Raw genomic sequence first — 18,851 nt, 5'->3', positions numbered from 1 at the left:
AAATACCCTTTCAATCAGAAGTAGGACATCATTGTGTTCACTCCAACTTTAGGGTTTTACAAAAAGCTGAATTCCTTTCCTCTTAGTGATTTACAACTTTTTGGTGGTTGTTATACTACCAAACTGTCAGCCAGTTTCTCAGTTCTCTTTTGCTTCTTTCCTACTGATGCTGCATATTTACTTTCTGAATAGGATTAAATTAAGTTTTGCATTATGACTTTCTTTGAGAATTCCACAATAGTTCTTGAGATAACTGGAAACACTCTGGGATATTTCAAAACTAGAACTGGGAATAATTGATTCATGCTTAAATTTTCTGATCAGCAGAGAAGGACAAAAGGGAACACATGAAAATAGTTGACTATTCCTTTTAGAGACTTATATAAATAGTTTTTAACACAGAAATGAAACTTCCTTTATGTCATTCAATATTTATATTGTAGACCTGGTGCCTGAGTATACCTCTTGGCATATGAATATTATTCTGAAAGTTACACACACAAAATCTCTCTGGTTTGTGACCCCACTCAGAGACATTGGTGATTTCAGGTCCCAGGTTGTTTTGTTCTTCACCAAAGAGTCCTTAGTAGCCCTATAAACAGACTAACAAAGGCATTAAAGACAATTAAAGGTTTATTTATTCAACAAAATGTAGAAAGTATCCACACCCCAGCCCATCAATAGTCAAGAAAAACTCTCCTCATCTTCCCATAGGGACAAAGTTTCTCTGAGTTATAACACCAACTTTCATGGTTCTAGGTCACTAGGGTTATCCTTCCCCACTCCCCTACACTGCACCCCACCACCTGTAGGTCAGAACCTGCACAAACCACAAGACAAATTCAGTGATGCTTTATGGTGCTGGTTCCTTCTGCTACCTCTCAGGCTCATGCGGACACATAAGCCTTTGGTGTATGCCTCTTTCTAGGTTCACATGACATAGCTCTCTTCACCTAAGTCTTGGTCAACTCTACTCTTGTCTCCAGTCCACTTGATATGCCATTGTCTACATTTATGAAAAGGCATGGAGATGGGGATGTCATGTGTGAGGTGCAGCAAGAAAGTCAATTTGTCTTGCCCAGGGGTGGGGAACCTGTGGCCTTCTAGGTCCTTGGGTGTAGATTTTGACTGAGTCCAAGTTTTACATTACAAAATTAAGGGGATTTCTTCTATGAAGTTAGGATTTAGTTGAAGGGCCACACTTGAGGGCCTAGAAGCCACATGTGACCTCAAGGCTGCAGTTCCTTACCCCTGGTTTTGCCCATCAAGTGTGGGAAAGGGAGTATGTATTTTAAATTTGGAAATGTGGGTATATAATTTTTTTAGGGATTGTTTTTTTGGGGGGGTTGTTTTTTTAAGCTATAAAAACATACTCTGTGAAGTCCCCATCTAGGCCATCATTAGAGAGCTTGATTCCTTGGAAATGTTGGTGTGTGATAAAATCATACAAGACGAAATGGACAACTTTGATCATATAAAATTAAAAAGATTTAATATAAACAAAACTTGGGGAAAAAATCTTTGCAACAAATTTTTTTTATACAATTCTTATTTCCAAGATCTATAAAGAACTGATGCAAATTTGTAAAGAATAAGAGTCATTCCCCCATAGATAAGTGGTCAAAAGACATGAACAGGCATTTTTTGAAGGAAATATTTCAAGATATCAACAATCATATGAAAAAAAAGCACTTTAAATCATTAATCATTAGAGAAATGCAAATTCAAGCAACCTTGAAGTTTTATTTCACATCTAACAAATTGGAGAAGTCTGCAAAAGAAGACAAGAACAAATATTGGAAGGACTGTGGGAAAACAGGTACATTGGTGTAGTATTGGTGGAGCTGTGAATTTATCCAGCTATTCTTTAAAACTGTTTGGAACTATACCCAGAAAGTTGCCAAACTGTAACCAAAAACATTAGAATAGGATCTACATATACAAAAATATGTATAGCAGTCTGTGGTAGCCAAAAATTGGAAACTGATGAAAAAATCAAATCAATTGTGGTATATAAATGCAATGGAATACAATTTTGCATTAAGAAATGATGAAATGGAAAATTTTAGAGGAAATTGGGAAGAGCTTTATGAACTAAGAGGAAAGTGAGCAGAGCTAAGACAATAATTTATATAAAAACAACGATATTATAGAGAAAAAAATGAAAGATTTTATCAGTGCAATGATAAACCATGAATCCAGAAGAATGAAGATGAAACATATTACTCACCTAATGAAAGGTAGCAAACTTAAAATGCAGAAAGAGATAGTAATTTTTGGACATAGTTAATGTGGGAATTTATTTTGTCAGACTATGTAGATATTTACTGAAAGATTTATTTTTTTGACCTTGTTTGTTTTAAATTTTCTTCAGTGGGGGAAGGGGGAATTGGGAAGGACAGGTTAATTTTGTAAAAACATTTATTACTTAAAAAATAAAAATAAATTTTTAAAAGAGAAAAAAAGAAATGATGGTATCAGGAAGAAAGGAAGTGCCATCCTGCAGATGGCAGTGGATAGAAGGACATCTGAGTGGCAAGGAGAGCAGAGCAGAGCAACAGTAGTAAGATGATAACTAACACCTGATGAAGGGTGAAGGGAATTACAGTGGAGATTTGGAGAAAGACCAGCAATCAAGAAAAGTATTGCAAGTAGTATCTGCTGATAGCAAGAGTAAGGAAAAGCCACTGGAAGCAAGCAACACTTTTAAGACAGGGGGAGAATGAAAGTGAGCAATAATACAGGAGAATTAATCTTGATGATCTCTAGCAGTAGTCCTGTGTAGAGCAATAGCCTATTTTTTTCTTTGTAATTATAATTCCTCTTTTTTCTTTCATTAATTTTACTTTTTAATTAACAAGCATTTATTTTCTCTCCCTCCTACCTACTCTCAGTTTAAAAGAAAAAGAAAACTCTAGTAACAAATATGCATAGACAAGCAAAACAAATTTTCACATTGTCTGTGCCCAAAAATGTATGGCTCACTCAGTATCTTAAATCCATTACCTTTCTATTAGGAAGCTGGAAGAACAGAACTTCATTAGTCCTCTGTAATCATAGTTAGTCATTGCATTGATCAGAATTATTAAGTCTTTCAAAATTGTTGGTCTTTGTTATTATTGTGGTATAAATTGTTCTTCTGGTTCTGTTCACTTCGCTTTGCATCAGTTCATAGAGGTCTTCCTGGATTTCTATAAATCCATCAGACTCAAATCCTAGGTGTCATCCCCAACTCTTCTCTCCCTCATCCCCTCCCATATCCAAATGTTGCCAAGACTTGTTATTGGTATTTTTGCAACATATCTTGTATATATCCTTGAGACAGGATTAATAGTTATCCACATTTCACTTTTCATTAGAAGACTTACCATGAATTGCAAAGATTTGCCATCATCTACCACATGGATATTGAGACTTGATTCTTTTAGAGGTAGGGGGGAAGGGGATCTTTGGCTTTGGTTCTCCTCCATATCATTCTTCTTTTACTTCTCCTCCTCCTCTACCTCCTCCTCCTCCTATTACCATGTTTCCCTGATAAGACCTATCCCGAAAATAAGCCCTCCCCTTACTGTGTAAGATTCCTCTAAAATAAGCCCTCCCCCGAAAATAAGCCCTATTGAGATTGCTACTGTAGTAAAGGTGCTCCCCTGCACTACACGCTACATTACGGTACCCTCTGTATGCACTGTCCCCCCTGCCGCGCTCTGAGCTGCATTCAATCAGAACTGCAGCAGTGAGAGCGTCATCCTGTTCTTCCCCAGTGTTTTGCTTGCTGGCGCCATTGAGAGCAGTGCTGCGGAGGAGAGCTGAGGCAGGACAACATAAGCCCTCCCCTGAAAATAAGCTCTCTGGTGTTTTTCTTTCCAAAAAAAATAAGACAGTGTCTTATTATTGGGGAAACACGGTGTGGTGATTCCGTGGGAGATGTAGCTATAATTTCTCCTTCTTTTATCCTCACCCCCTTCCTTTACCGACAATGCCAGGAGAACTAACAAGTAAAAACCCTATAAACATTTAAATGGTAGAAAGCCCTTTAGAAGATCCTTAGGACCTTGCTACCAAGGGGTGGTATGTAACAGAACCAGTTGTTTTTCCCTCACCCACTCTCCACTCACTTAAGGAGGCATAGAGTTCTTTTCCTTCTCTAATCCTTAGGGATTAGCTTTCCTTAAAAGTAGACAAAGCTGTCCCAGAACCTAATTGGCTCCAGCTTCCCCAAAGCATCTTCATGGCCTCCTAAAAGCTTAAAAAGTACTATCTGTGGGCAACTGGGGCTAATCCAACTTGAATTTCTGAAGACTACGTGAATGACCATGTCCTTCATCATATTGTGCCCCGATGACCACATGCATTTCCATATCAAGAGAAATTGACAAAATCCCAATTTTGTATGCTTGTTGAATATCCTTGCAGTATTAAAACCAGTAAACCTCCTTTTGTTAATTGTTTAGTGATCATATTCTATGACCTAGCAATAATAGCCTTCTTGCTGTTCTTTAACATGACATACCATTTTACTGACTGTACCTTTTTACTAGCTATTCCTCATATCTGGAATGTTCCCTCTCATTGCTGTCTTCTGTTTTCCCTGGTTTAAGACTCACCTCATATCAGACCTACTGAAAGAAGCCTTTCCAGATGACCCCCAATATAAGTGCCTTCATTCTGAGATTGCCTCTAAAGCCAAGCATAAGCAGCTTTCCAGAGGGTTGCTGCTGTGAACAGCTTCAAGGTTCTGATTACATAGTATAGTGAACTTTCTATTTATTCAGTAACAAACTAAGACAAAACATTGACAGAAATCAAAGTACAGCATTCACAATATTATAACATAGTAACTTATCACTAAAATGGCTACATAGTTTTCACCATAGTTTTAAAGAAAAGATATCATTCAGTAAGTCCTTAATTCAATCATCCTTAAGGGGCAGTCCTCCTTAAGGGACACAAAGTACAAAGGTCAAAGTTATCCACCCCTATGTCACAGTAAATCATGATCTTCTCAATCAACACACAGTATCCAAGTAAAGTCTTCTTTCATCTTGACTCGAGGCTGACTCTCAGCTTCCATGGTTCCTCTTCCATGGTCCCAGCTCCTGCCTGAATCTACCCAACTGTCACCTGGATTCAAAGGCAGCTCTCAGCTCCTTGTCCAGCTCCTCACGTCCAGCTCCCATTCCATATTGAAGTGCATAGTATCCAGTCTACCTGTTTCTGGGAAGACAAAGCTTAAGAGAGCCAAAACAACATTCATACATATCAATTCACTGTCTACCTATGAAATCAACACAGACCCACAAATAAGGTCCAAGAGGTCAACATAAATCCTCAGTGAAGTCCCAGGACCTCCAAAATGCTCCTCCAGGACTTCTGTAAACAGACAACCAGAAAATCCTCTTTCAGGGCTTCCAGTAAAGTCCCAGGGCTTCTGTACAATGTATCACAAACAGATATCAACACAGACAGAACTGACAAACGTAGAATGCAGGGATATTACAAGTTTTCTCCTCATCTCTGCCACCACAAGAGTTTTCTTCTCAGTTCTTCGTTCTGCTGACTCCAGCCTGGGTATCAACTAACTGGCTGAAACAAGGTGTTAACTATTTCTTTGCTTGCCATTACAACCTCCAATTTATCCCGTTTGCATTTTGTATGTATGTAGTTATCTGTATATTGTCTCTCCCATTAGAATGTAAACTTCTTGAGGGCATGGACTGTGTTTTTGCCTTTCTTTTTTTCCTTAGCTCTACAGTGCCTAGAATATAGAGAGTACTTAATAAATGCTTGTTGACTTGGCCTAACTTTGCCATTCCTTATTTCATAATAGTATTACATTACATTCCTATACCATAATTTATTTAGTCATTCCTCAACTGATGGTTTATCTCCTTAGTTTCCTTCTACAGAGAGTATTAATCTAAATCATGGAGACTGTACAGATCTCTGGGGGAGAGGTTTTTTACTGATGGCAATTGTTCCTTTCAATGGACCTGAATGCAAGTCCTTTTTGTATCAACTTGATTTTTTTTAAGTTTATTTTTTATTATGTTGCCAATAAACTATAAAACCTCCCTCCCCCAAGTACCTTCTCATAAAAAGCATTTATCCCAGTAGATTGCATTAGACTGATTGCAACTGACAATATGTTTTCATTCATTTGAAAAGAAAAAAACTCATGTTTTGAGCCTTGTGAACCATTGGTTTTTAAGGGTTGTGGTAACTGTCTTTGGGGAGTTCAACTTCATCAATGACTCTATGTTACCTAGAGGTTAAAGTACAAACTTTCTAGTTTAATATTCAAGGTCCGCCATAATCTTCCTTTACAACCTTATCTCCCATGGTGGCCTAATACAAACCTACCTCTCTATGCAGACTATCCTCCTACTGTCCACTAAAATAGCCATACTTGGGGTCACTTTAGTGATTTTTAATCCCTTATGCCAATTAAGTTTGGAGAATGGGTTTAATATCTTTAAGAAAAATTTAGCCTCACCTGCAGTGGTAGGCTAGGCCAGCCTCTGTGAGAAAGCACTGTGAGATATTGTTTCTACTACAACATTTAATTTGGTATTACCTAGTATTGTTATTTAATTTTTAATATGTATCTTTTTTTTGATTGACCAGCTAGATTATGAGCTCCTAGAGAGTGGGATGGGAGGAATCATAAGATTATAGATTTTTGTTTGGAAGAACTAAAGTTTTAAATGCTGTGGATAAATTCACTTACCTTGGTAGTATACTTTCCAAGGATGTAAGCATTGATAATGAAGTTGATGTACATATTACCAGAGCCAGCTCAGTGTTTGGAAGGCTCTGAAGGAAAGTCTGGGAAAGGAGAGGTCAGAAGACTGACCACCAAACTGAAAGTCTAGAGTCGTTGTGCTGACCTTACTGTTGCATGCCTGGAAACCTAGACAGTATACCAATGCCATGCCAACAAACTGAATTGCTTCCGATAGAATTGTCTTAGGAAGATTCTGAAGATCACCTGGCAGGATAAGATACCAGGCACTGAGGTCCTTTCTCAAACTAAACTGCCAAGCATTCAAACTCTACTTCAGAGGGTGCAACTCTGATGGGCTGGCCATGTTGTTTGAATGCAAAATGTACACTTGCCAAAAGACTATTTTATGGAGAATTCACACAGGGTAAGCACTTATACGGTGGTCAGAAGAAGTGATAAAAGGATAGTCTCAAGGTCTCTCTTAAGAACTTTGGTACCAATTGTGGGACATGGGAGACACTGGCACAGGACCGCTTAGCATGGCATGCCCACATCAGAGAAGGTGCTGTGCTCTACAAGCAAGCATAATTGTAGTTCAAAATAAACTCGAGATGCCCATAGTTAGAGAATCTACCCCAAATGTTCACATGAACTATTTATGCCCAAACTGTGGTAGAACATTGTGAGCTCACGTTGGTCTGATCAGCCACAGTAGGACACACCGTAACTTGACTCTTCTAGTATAGTGATGTCATTTGGGTGCTCTTCAAGAATGGAGGACAACAACCTGACACCCTTATTTTACAGATAAGGAAATTGAAACAAGAAAGGTTAAATGATTTTCCCAAGGTCAAACAGGTAGCAAGTGGCAAAGCCAGAACTCGAAAACAGGTTCTCTGTTTAGTATTCTAAGATTTAGCATTCTTTCCATTACAATAGTCATGGCCTACATCTTATGTTTCTTGGCATTGGTTACATAGCATCTTTAATTATTTGTTGAATGAATGAAGTACAGGGTTCAGGGTTCCAAGGAGTGAGCCTGATTATGAAGAGTGCTCCATTAATTTGTCTTGGCTCTTCCCCACACACTGCATTCTTAGCTTTGAATGCCGTCCATCTACCTTAAGTCTTCCATGTGTTTGTCTTCTTCCATTTCTGGACCAGACCTATGGAAGTAATGGGAAGACTAAAGTACTGTACTGGAAAAGTCATTTACTCTCTTTCAGTCTCATTTTCTTTACCTGTAAAATGGGGACAATAGTAACACCTACCTAATTGAATTGTTGTAAGACTCAAAAGAGAATACATATATGTATATTTATTCATACATATATGTGTGTCTATATATACATATTTCTTATGGTACAATATTTTTCCATTACATTCATATACCATAATTTGTTTAGCCATTTCTTAAGTGATGGTTTATCACCTTAGTTTCCTTCTATAAGAGGGTAGTACTCTTGGCTATATATGTACATATGTAAATATAGATGTATAGACACATATATAAAATATGCTTTGCAAATTTAGAACATGCTTTGCAGACATTGAAGGCAGTACATAAATGTTGGTTATTAGTGTCAGCACCTGCTTTGCAATTTCTACATAATCTCAGAGTTGCTCAGAGCACAGAGTTTCAGGGACTTGCCTAGGGTCCCACAGCCAGTATGTACCAGAAAAGGGTTGTGACACCCATTTCTACATCAACCTCCCCCCATTTTCCTTAGATTTGTTCTTAACTTTTGTTGTTGCTATCCAGTCCTGTCTTACTCTTTGTAACCTCATTTGGGGTTTTCTTGGTAAAGATATTAGAGTTGTTTGCCATTTTCTTCTTCAGATCATTTGACCGACAAAGAAATTGAGGCAAATGGGGTTAAGTGACTTGCCCAGGGGCACACAGTAAGTGTCTGAGGCCAGATTTGAACTCAAGAAGATGAGGTTTCCTGACTTCAGCAAGGCACTCTATCCACTGCCCACTCCATTAGTCTAATGGATTTGAAATACATGTTTTCCAACCACTTTGTGCTGATGCTTAGAAATGAACAGTGCTGAAGTAATTCTGAATCAACCTTTAGATCTGAGGGCTCCACAAGGCTATCTATGAATATTATACCCTTATCCTGGCTTGTGAGGCCAAACAGGCTACAGTGACATCTTCTGGCCACCAGGGGCCATGGACATATCAGACGACCTGAAGGTCTCCTTCCTCTCTTCCCCTAGAACTATCCCCCTTTTAAGTTAAGCTTTTCTTTACTTCCTACCTAGGAAAGGATCATGCCTTAAACCCAAATCCCTCTGGCACTCACTGGCCAACTACAGGTCCCAGGTCAAGCCTCATTTGGTCATTGCTGGGTTTTGATGGCTCAGAGTGAGTGAAAAGTGCAATCAGTTCTGTTTTGGTCAGAAAACCTGAGGTCTTCCCCTCCCAGATTGATTAAAAAAAAAAAAACTAAGTAAAAGAGGCCATTCTCTCCACCCATCCCACCCCTCCTTTCTTACCTAGCCTTAATCACTGAATGAGTGTTGCCTCAGACAAACTGAGATCTTGGAAAGAGCTTAAAAAGACCAAGGTTTCTCTCTGCATTGGGGCCACCCCTACTTCCACTGATCTATATCTCACCATTGGACCCAGACTGCTCTAGAGGAAAGCGTGAGGTTGGTGACTTTGCACAGCCCCTTCTCCCACTTATATCTAATTTACTTGCAAGTCAAGATATCACAGCACCACCTAGGAAAGATAGTTTTGATATTCCCGGGGGGACTAGCCCAGTTGTCAAGGACTAATAACCATTTAGATGGTGTGTTTAAAGGCATAAAAACAAACATTTCTTCACTCCCTTGTCAGCCTAGCCGGTTTCTCAATCCTTTCTCCTATTAAAAGAAAAAGTCCTTCAGGGAGTATGCCTATGAATATCATATAACAAAGATGTGTTTGAGGCACATTGTAAAGGCAAATATAATGTTATGAGCCAGATTTTCCCAGTGTATAAATTGTTTGGGAATAAATTTGGCTTGATTGGAATCCACCTTATGTCCTAGGGCACTACTTAAAACACTTTTAAAATGATACTCTAGTGGTCCGAAAGTATTACTGCACCTTCCAGAAAGTGCCTAATTTACTCCTCGGGATTACTTTAAATGCACGGAGAGAATCTGGCTCACAGAGCATTTCCACTCGCAGGGTGCTTTTCAGTCATTAATCACATCTTTGTTATTTGATATCCATGTGAATACTCCTAAGTAAAAGCAGTTCTTGCTCAAAGTACATTGAAATAAAGCACTGATTATCTGATTGAGTGATTCTCAGCCCTGGGTCTGTGCCACTCCAGCGTGTCTCTAGTTATCCAAGGGTCATCATAGAATTGTAAAAGCAACAAAAAGTCAATAAAACTTATTTTTACTTAATTCTATTGTTTTAAAAAGTATGTTATATCGCACTTTTTGGAGGAGTTGGTGTGTGCAGTGAACTCAACTAAATGTTGCAGCCCCAGAGATCGATTGTAAACCACTGGTTTAATTTAAAAGGCAGTCACGTTGTCAGGTGTATCATTATTGAATTATGATCATTCAAAATATATTATTTACCTTTGCTCCATAAAGCACAGCAACTTGAGAAATCTTGGCATGGGGTTTTTAACATTACAAACAGTAGTGGTTTGAGAAGTTTGTCCAGGTTTGTCCCCCACCAAAGAAAATTCGAGCAGGAAACAGTTTTTGTGTTGTTTTTAAAGAAACATTTTGGATTTATATGTTTAAAAAAAAAGATTTGGCTACCAAAAGTCGTACAATGCATTTTCTTAAACTTCCTTTACGTTAGTGAATCAAATGAAAACACCCTTGGAAAACAAGGATGGTTTTGAGTATGAGGTAGGAAGAAATCTGTTGAATATCCATCCTATAAATATCTGGTATGGGAACATAACCATAGGGGGCAAGAAGAGGGCCGGGATGAAAAGAAGGAAAGAAGAAAGGGAGTGAAGAAGAGAGGAAGAGAGGGAGGAGGGAGGAGAAAAAAAAAGAAAGAGGCGGGAACTAGAGGGAGAAAGAAGGAAGGAGAGAGGAGCGACTTATTTGAATAGCGCCTCATTGTGCAGCCAGGCTCCTCCCAGCTGCCGCTTCGGAGCCTACTTGTGAATCAGCCGAGTGCAAGGAGGGAGGACGTAATTCTATGCCTTGCACAGATGACACAGAGGAGAAGAAACACTGTTCTACTATTAAGCATGGAACATTAGACCTAATAAAAGCCGGGTTCGGGTCACTGGGATGGAGGAGCTGGAGCTGCTGTCTCCTTGCCCAAGCTCCCGTCTCTCCCACTCCGGTCTCTTCCTCCGCCTGTCTCCTCCTTTCCCCGGGGCTCTGCTGAGTTCATTCACTGGGATTGGTTTCAAATGACGCCATCGCTTTATTTTTAAACCAATGACCTCATCCTAGCTTGAAGTTTCCTGACCAGCGACTCTTTCTCTTTTCCCCCTCACCCTTCCCCTCCCCCCTGCCTTTTTCCCCACTTCTGTGTATCACTGTTTTTTGGGGGGGAGGGAGATTTAATTATTTTAGAAAAAAAAACCTTATTATTATTTATCTCCCCCCCCCCCTTCACTTTCTCTACAAGTCTCTTTTCCTCTCGAAGTTTTTCATCCTTTTCGACTTTTTTTTTTTAACTCCAGGCAGGTTGGGGGTGGGAGAAGAGTTGCAAATTTCCTCTCTTCCTAACCCTCCCCTCGCCTAGCCTCAGAGAAGGAGAAGATAATAGAGAGAAGGAGGAGGAGGAAGAGGGGAGGAGGAGGAGGAGGAGGAGGAGAGAAGCCGGGCCAGCGTTGGCGGCGGCGGCTCCTCGGAAGGGGAAGAGCCCCCGGGAGACGGACGCGGGTGACAACTTTCGTTTTTTCCCCGGCGAGCGAGGGGAGCGCAAAAGAGAGGTGGGGGAAAAGTAAGTGGGGTGCTGGCTTGGGTTGTTTTTATTTTTAAAACGGACTGCCGAGGGGTGAGCGGAGGCGCCGTAGGGGGCAGCCCCCCCCCCCCCCCCCCCCCCCCCCCCCCCGCCAAGCGAGGGACCCCGGGAGCAGCCGTGCGCCCCGGCTCGCGGCGCGGGCCCAGCCTGCGCAGCGCAGCGCAGCGTGGACACCTCGGGGCGGGCGGCGCGGCTGCGGCTCTCTCGGGGTTTTCATTCACTTTTTCCCTCCCCCTCTCCCCCGCTTTTAAAGGGGAGGGGGGGTGGCTGTCCGGGGGTGGTCCCAGGACCGGGAGGGATCCGTAGGCCTGGCGGGGGTGGGGTGGGGGGTCCGCGGGTGCTCTGGTCGCGCGGAGAAGCGGCTCCTGGAGTTGGGGCAGGGGCCGGCGCGTGGGGCGAGGGGCAACCGGGGGGGGGGGGCGACGCGCCTCGCCCGCGGTCCCCTCGGAGCCCACTGCTCGCGCCCAGCCGGGAGGCGCCGCTGGCCCTCGGGGGGGCGGCCCGGGCGGAGCTGCTCATTTCCAGGCACGCCTGTTTGCCCCGCGCCCCGCACTCCTGCCTGGAGAACGTGCTTTGGCTGCCGGGAGGATCGGTGTTGTTGTAAACGCGTCTCTGGTCGGCAGGCGAGTCACGCGTGGGCTTCGCGGGTGAGGATCGGAGGGAAGCCAGTGTCACTTCTGACTCTGGAGAGGTGGTCCCGATGGGCGCACTTTGGAGGGACCAGAGGGTTCAGGTGTCCAGTTTCTTGGGATCTGTTGATTTGGTTGCAGTTTATGTAACAATAACAATGACTCACATTTCTATAATCCTTTCGAGATCTGCCGAGCTCCTTCCTCACCCTCCCCCCCCCCCAATAATAATCCAGGCTTTAACCAATAATCCATCAACAAACCTGGAATGTGACCCTACTGTGTGCCGGGCACCTGACTAGGCTCTGGGGGGCGCCAGGACCAAGAACAAGCCGAGCACCCTCGTGGAGCTCACGTTCCGTGGGGGTGGGGGGACCGAGTAGGCACAGAAGAATATACAAAATATTTGCAATGTAAATACAAAGTAATTGGGGGGGGGGGGGTATTGGGGGCGGGGGGGGGGGGGGGGGGGGGGGGGGGGGGGGGGGGAGGAAGGGGAAAAAAGAAAGAAAAAAAATAGTGGGGGGAAGAGAAAGGGGGGGGGGGGGGGGGGGGGGGGCAGTAGCAACTGCTAGGATCTAGGTGGGCTGCGGGTGATAGAGGGGGCGCAGTTCAGTAGCAGCTCTGGGCATTAGGTTAGGCACTCTGTAGGGGGTGGCATTTAAAGATTTAAAGTTAAACTTTGAAGGAAGGGAGGAATTCCGAGGCGGAGATGAAGAGTGCATTTCAGCCATAGGGGACAGGCAGCGTGTGCAAAGACTGTGATGGGAGATGGTAATTTGTCTTGGAGCAAAGAAAACCTGAAAGGGAGTAACGTAATAATTCTGGAAAAGTAGCCTGGAACCAGGTGTACTGAAGAGCTTCAGATGCTAAGCAGAGAAGTTTGTATTGTAGAGGTAGATGTGTTTGTAATTCCAACCAATAAAGAAGCAAAGGAAGTTTGATTTTAGGTATTTGGTTTATTCTTAATGGAAACTAGTAACTTTGGAAAAATAAAACCGAGTACTTTAAAAAGGATAAACGTATTTTCTTGTAACAAGATGAAGGGTTAATGTAAAATCTTTTTTTAAATCTATAACCTACTCCTTAGAAATTTGTGAGTTAAGTAGTGTATTATTTCATTAATTTTTTTAATTGCCAGGGGCAATCCTTGTGTTTTCTGCTTATCAGATGTGGCTCCCAAATTTATTTTTTAGAGAAATTTCATAGGAGTGGAGGAAACATGGGAGCAACCTGTTGTAAACCTGGTTTGGAGAGAGTTCTGGGCCACGGATTACAACTGTGCTCTCTTGAGGGGTATAAATAAAATGCAGGACATAACCTATGAAACCTTTTGTTTCTCAAGGATTCATCCTCACTGCCACTTTGCGGTGATTTCTCACTTTGCCCTTAAAAATGAAGAAAACTCATTCAGAAAATGGTCAGACATTTTGTCTATTTTTTTTTTGGTAGAACTTCATTTTCTAGAGGCACTTACACACTGGGAGGACATGCTGGGAGAAGAATACCTGTTTATGTATTGGAATTTGTTGGGTTGATTGTGTGTCATAGAAATACAACCTTTTCGTGAAAGTATGTAACAATGCTTCATCTCAGGTCAAGAAAACAATCATTTTTCCTTTTTTTCAAGTTCTAACTGAATTAGCCACATTAGCAAATTGATACAATCCTAGATTTACATGTCAGTTTATCTGTCTGTGTGTGTTTTTTTAATCCCCCAAGAAATCTGTGGATGAACAATTTAAAAGTAGTCATAATTAAGAAAAAACTTGCTTACTTTGTAATTGGCAAAATTGAATTTCTTTGTAAAGAGATTTATCCAGACGTTGTCTACACTCTTTTATGTTTTTCATAAAAGCATTTTTTCCTAACTTATGATATTTATCAAGGACTGTTTATATGGAATGTTTAGTATTTTTAAATTTTTAATATTTAATTTTGGGTTGCAACAAGCTTAAAATAATCACTAAATGTAGTTTACAGATAAGCCAATCAGTGCTCACTGAATTGACCAAAAGTTCATAAGAGAAAAAATAATTTGAAACTGAGGTCCTTAATTCTGTTATTAAAATAAAAAAAGCAAAAAGTGATTACATTGACAAAGTCAACCCAAATACCAGCAGTGTAAATTCAAAGATTATCTTACTACCATTTTACTGATATAATATAGAAAAATCTTCAAACTCTGGACAGTGGGACAATAACTAAATGTTGAAAGTATGGTCTTTAGTCTTGAAAATATATATATTTTATTTGGGTGTTTCTATTCCAAGTATTGGAATATTGCCATTCCAACAAAACATTGATTGGGTAGGGAGAGGGAGAACAGAAAAGTAGTTCCACAATTTTACCATTTTGGCCGGAACCTTGGCAGATCCTTGTCCTTTGGTGTAAAGATTCAATTCAGTTCAATAATCACTTATTAAGCATCTATTAAGTCTTTCTGCTAGATGTTGAGGATACATCGACACAACCGAAACAGACACTGCCCTCAGGGAGTTTATATTCTGTTGGGGGGATCAAACAGCTACTGATGAGTAAATGCCAGATAATTTTAGGCAGTACCTGATCTGGGGCTTCTAGGAATTCTAAGAGCTGGAGGTCAGAAGTGAGCGCGTTTTAGACATGGAGTCTAGACTTGGAGGCTAATGGTAAAAAGAATGGAATAATGCCTATTAAATTTATCTTATTTAAAGCCAGGAGTTTGAAACTTTGTCTTTTCAAAGTCTTCCTGGAAGTATTTGGGAGAAGTCTCTGGAGCCACCTTGGTCCTTTTGACCGTCAGTTTCTCTCTTAAATTCTAAAACTGTGTCTAACTACAGTATTGGGTTTGAGTTGATGCCAAGGTAGGGGTTTAAGAACAGGACCCAGAGTGGTTGCTGGCCTTGGTCAGTGACTGGGAGCAGAGCCAGAACTGGTGTTTTGGGTTTGTTTTGCTGTTGTGATATCTTCCTTTTCTCTTTTCCTCCAATTTTTAAAAAAATTGCTTATGCTGAGAATTTAATTGAGCTGAGCAGGTGTGTAATATTGGATGGTCTTGATCAAATAAACTTAAGGAGATATCTAGCATTCAGCTTATTCAGCTAGTAGTAATTTCAACTCAGGAGTACATAATTGATCCTTGGTAAAATGTAACACACACATATATATAGGAAAACACATTTTCCTGGACTATCTGATAAATTTTTGCCCCCTAACTTATGTTCTCCAAACTATTGCATTGGAGACCATCTGGCATACAGAAGTATAAGTTTTAGTGTTTACATGCTTGGGCTTGGATGAAAAGATTTTGACAATAAAACTATAAACCAATATAACAAAATGATTGAGATAAAAACACCCAGAAAAAGAGTTTGAAAAGTCAAACACGAAAAAATGATATTTTTAAAAAGATCTATAAAATGACAAGATTATCTTATGTCTCTTCTGTTCTGGCTTCCTATGATTATATTAAATAAATGGAGGGAACTAGGTAAAAAAATTCTTTATGATGTAAAAGCTATAGTCAGCTCTTATTTTCTACTGTTTTGATTATGTATGACAGCTGAAATCCTACATTATTTTCTGTTCATCAAACGTGCTTCTGAACATCCTCCTCTTTCCATTAACTTGAACACTTGTTAATGGTAACCAAATCAGAACATGTGCAAGAATAAGTAAATATGTTAAGGAGAAAAACACTAAACTTCAAATCTATTACATTGCATAAATAAATAAGGAGATTGTAAGACAGCCCTTGGCTACCGTTTATGATTTCAAGATGCCAGGCCCAGATGAACTGCAGATGAATCTTGCTTTACAGAGTGGACTAGAGCTCTATGTAAATCAATTCTCTGTGTAATTTGAATTTGTCCTCCATGTGGGGAAGGGAGAGAGGAAGGCGGGAAGAGAGGCCTGAACACCGTTCAAGGACACGTGGGGGCCAGGGATTGAGAAGGGATAACTCTGGCTGGGGGCCAGCCACGTGGGGGCCTGACCTGAACCAAGAAGTGGAAGACTAGGGGTGAAGACACGTGAGGACCAGACAGGTAAGGACGGGCAACAAACTTGGGGAGCTGGGGACAGACACTGAGTGCCAGAGCAGTGACTGAGGCAAGACACCCAGGGGCCAATAGGCAGTTGGGTGGGCAGAGTGGGCAAAGTTCTTCTCCCTGGATGCAGGAGATCTCAAGCCAAGTCCCTCGCCTGGCAGAACTGTGAAGCTCTGTGCCCAAGTTCATTTGGGTTTGTTTTTGTTTTTGGTGGGAGGAGGAGTAGAAAAGTACTATATGGTAAAGTTAACAGATTTTTTTTTGGAATGCAGATTTCTTTACGAATTCTTTATATAGATTTGCTTTTATGTATGGAGAACTGTGGAATCAGGTGTACAGAAGGAACTGTTGCATGTAATGAATGTCCAGGTAGTTATCAATGATATCAGAGATAATTTGTATCTCAATTAATCAATTAACATTATTAACTGATTATTATGTGCCAAGTGAAAGAGAGGCAAAAGGCAGTCACTGCCTCCCAGGAGCTTACAATCTAATGGGAGAGACAGCATACAAATAAATATGTAGAAAACAAATGATATACAAGGTAAACAGGAAATGTTTAACAGAGAGAAGGAACTAGAATTGAGAGGGATTGGGGAAGGCTTCTAGGAAAAGATAGGATTTTTGATTAGGATCTGAAGGAATTCCACTGGAGAGGTCAGTAGATGGGGAGGAGGAGGGATAATATTCCAGGAATTGGGGCAGTCAGAGAAAATGCCAGAAGAGAAGACAAATTGTCTTGTTCCTAAAAGGTCCAGGGGGCCATTGTTGCCATATCTCCAGCCCTTTGCATAGGTCCAGGCACATAGTAGATACTTAATAAATTCTTGCTGAATGGACAAGCATCGCAGAATTAGAGGACTTGCATGAATGAATGAATGGGCATGAATTAAGTGCTTACCATATACTATGCACTGTGCAAATACAAATAGAAAAATGAGACAGCCACTATTCTCAAGGAGCTTATATTCTAATAGAAGAGACTATATCTTGGTGAATGATGGCAAGGAAAGGATGTTTTGGTCTGGGAAAACAAGGACAAAGTGAGTGGAATAATGGGGCAGTCAGAGGTGTTACCAATCAGTATAGTCTAGCACCAGGACAGGATTTCCATAGCATAGTCTCTGGAAGTCCAGTGGGAGGGTGTAAGAGCCATGGTGGCAGGTTGGAAAATGCCTGCGGTGGAGGAGTATGGTCACATCTGGAGTTTAACAGAGAAGTTAATGTTTACAAGCCACCTAAAAACGGTGTAATTTTTAACAGCCTTTGTCCCCATTTTACTACTGCACAGCAGAAACAGAAAAAGTTCCTTAGGACAGAAACCTTTCTTTTTTTTCTGTTTGTTTTGTTTCATGAGTTTTCCACGTTCAAAGAATTCTTCACTAAGTGACCAGCCTTCTTGGGGATGAGCCGGTGGGTACTTAGCCAGGCCGTCCTTGGAAAGCAGATGAAATCTGTTGCCAAGGACCATACTTGAAATTTTTCCTTTGAGGGCTATTGCAATAGTCTCCTAATTGGCCACTCTGCTTCAAGCCTCTTCCCACTCCAATCAGGTTTTTACAAAGCTACCAAAGAGGCTTTCCCAAAGATCAGATCTGGCCATTTCACTCCCCCTGAATGCTCCTCTAGGATCAAAGATAAATTATTCTTTTGACCTTTTAGGCTCTTTGCAACTCAGTCCCTTCCCTGACTTTAAAGTCTTGCATCTTTCTCCACTCCTTGCTCTCTACCATACAGGTCATTTCATGGTGCTTATTAGATGTTCCTCACACAGAGTGCCCCTTCTACCATTTCTGTGTCTTGGCATTATCTGTTCCCCATGCCTAGCATACTTTCTCTCTTTACCTCTGTTTGTTTGTTTTTTTACCTCCCTGCTCTGATTTCCTTCAAGAAACAACTCAAGTGCCAATTTCTGCAAGAGGCCTTTTCTGGTCCTCAACCCCAAACCCCCAGTGTTTTCTCCTCTAAGGTTACTGGGTATCTACTTTACATGTCTCTTCCCTACATCTATTTATGTGCTAGTAATCTCTTCCTTAGAACGTAAGCTTGAGGGCAGTTTTTTTTTTCTTTTACCACTGTGTCTTTGTGTCTTCATTGCTTTGCACAGTGCCTGACCCATAGAAACCTCCTAAATGCTTATGTGTTTGAGAACCAGAGCCAAATGCTTAATGTAATGAAGCCCTAGAGAGTAAGACTTTGCAGAGAATCTGTAACTGAATGGAAGGATGGCTCATTTCCTCTTGGAAACGGGAGTTGGCTTTATCATGCATCCAAATGCAACAAGAAATATTTTCTGGGACGCTTGGTCATCTCATTGCTGCAGTGCTGGTTGTATGCTTTTTCAAAGTGATCACCACAAAGATAATTTCAACTGGGGCATTGACATAGGTGTTGGAGGATGATGAGATAGAGAAATTTTATGAAGACTTTAAAAAATTAGATCAACTTATGCTTTTGTACTTAGTATACTTGTGTGGGCATGGGGGAGGATGATGAAAATTTGTTATGAAGTA

General features: G+C 41.0%; 1 protein-coding gene across 3 annotated transcripts in view; it reads left to right on the top strand.

Annotated features, from left to right (window-relative positions):
* The first annotated feature begins 10,873 nt into the window (after positions 1–10,873).
* Positions 10,874–18,851, top strand: part of DUSP16 (dual specificity phosphatase 16) — a 104,646-nt gene continuing 96,668 nt past the window's right edge. The window contains exon 1 of one of the 3 annotated variants that reach the window (XM_069101502.1): positions 10,874–11,643. The gene's annotated coding sequence lies outside the window, so the exon portion shown is untranslated. Of the gene's footprint in view, positions 11,655–12,212; positions 12,323–18,851 lie in introns of those variants that run through there. The other 2 variants (XM_069101501.1, XM_069101504.1) reach the window with 2 other exon arrangements.

Source organism: Petaurus breviceps, unplaced genomic scaffold (genome assembly GCF_028583685.1).
Source record: "Petaurus breviceps papuanus isolate PSGF00001 unplaced genomic scaffold, PetGlider_PUasm1.0 470, whole genome shotgun sequence".
NCBI lineage: Eukaryota > Metazoa > Chordata > Mammalia > Diprotodontia > Petauridae > Petaurus > Petaurus breviceps.
This window is presented reverse-complemented; position numbering and strand designations above follow the sequence as displayed.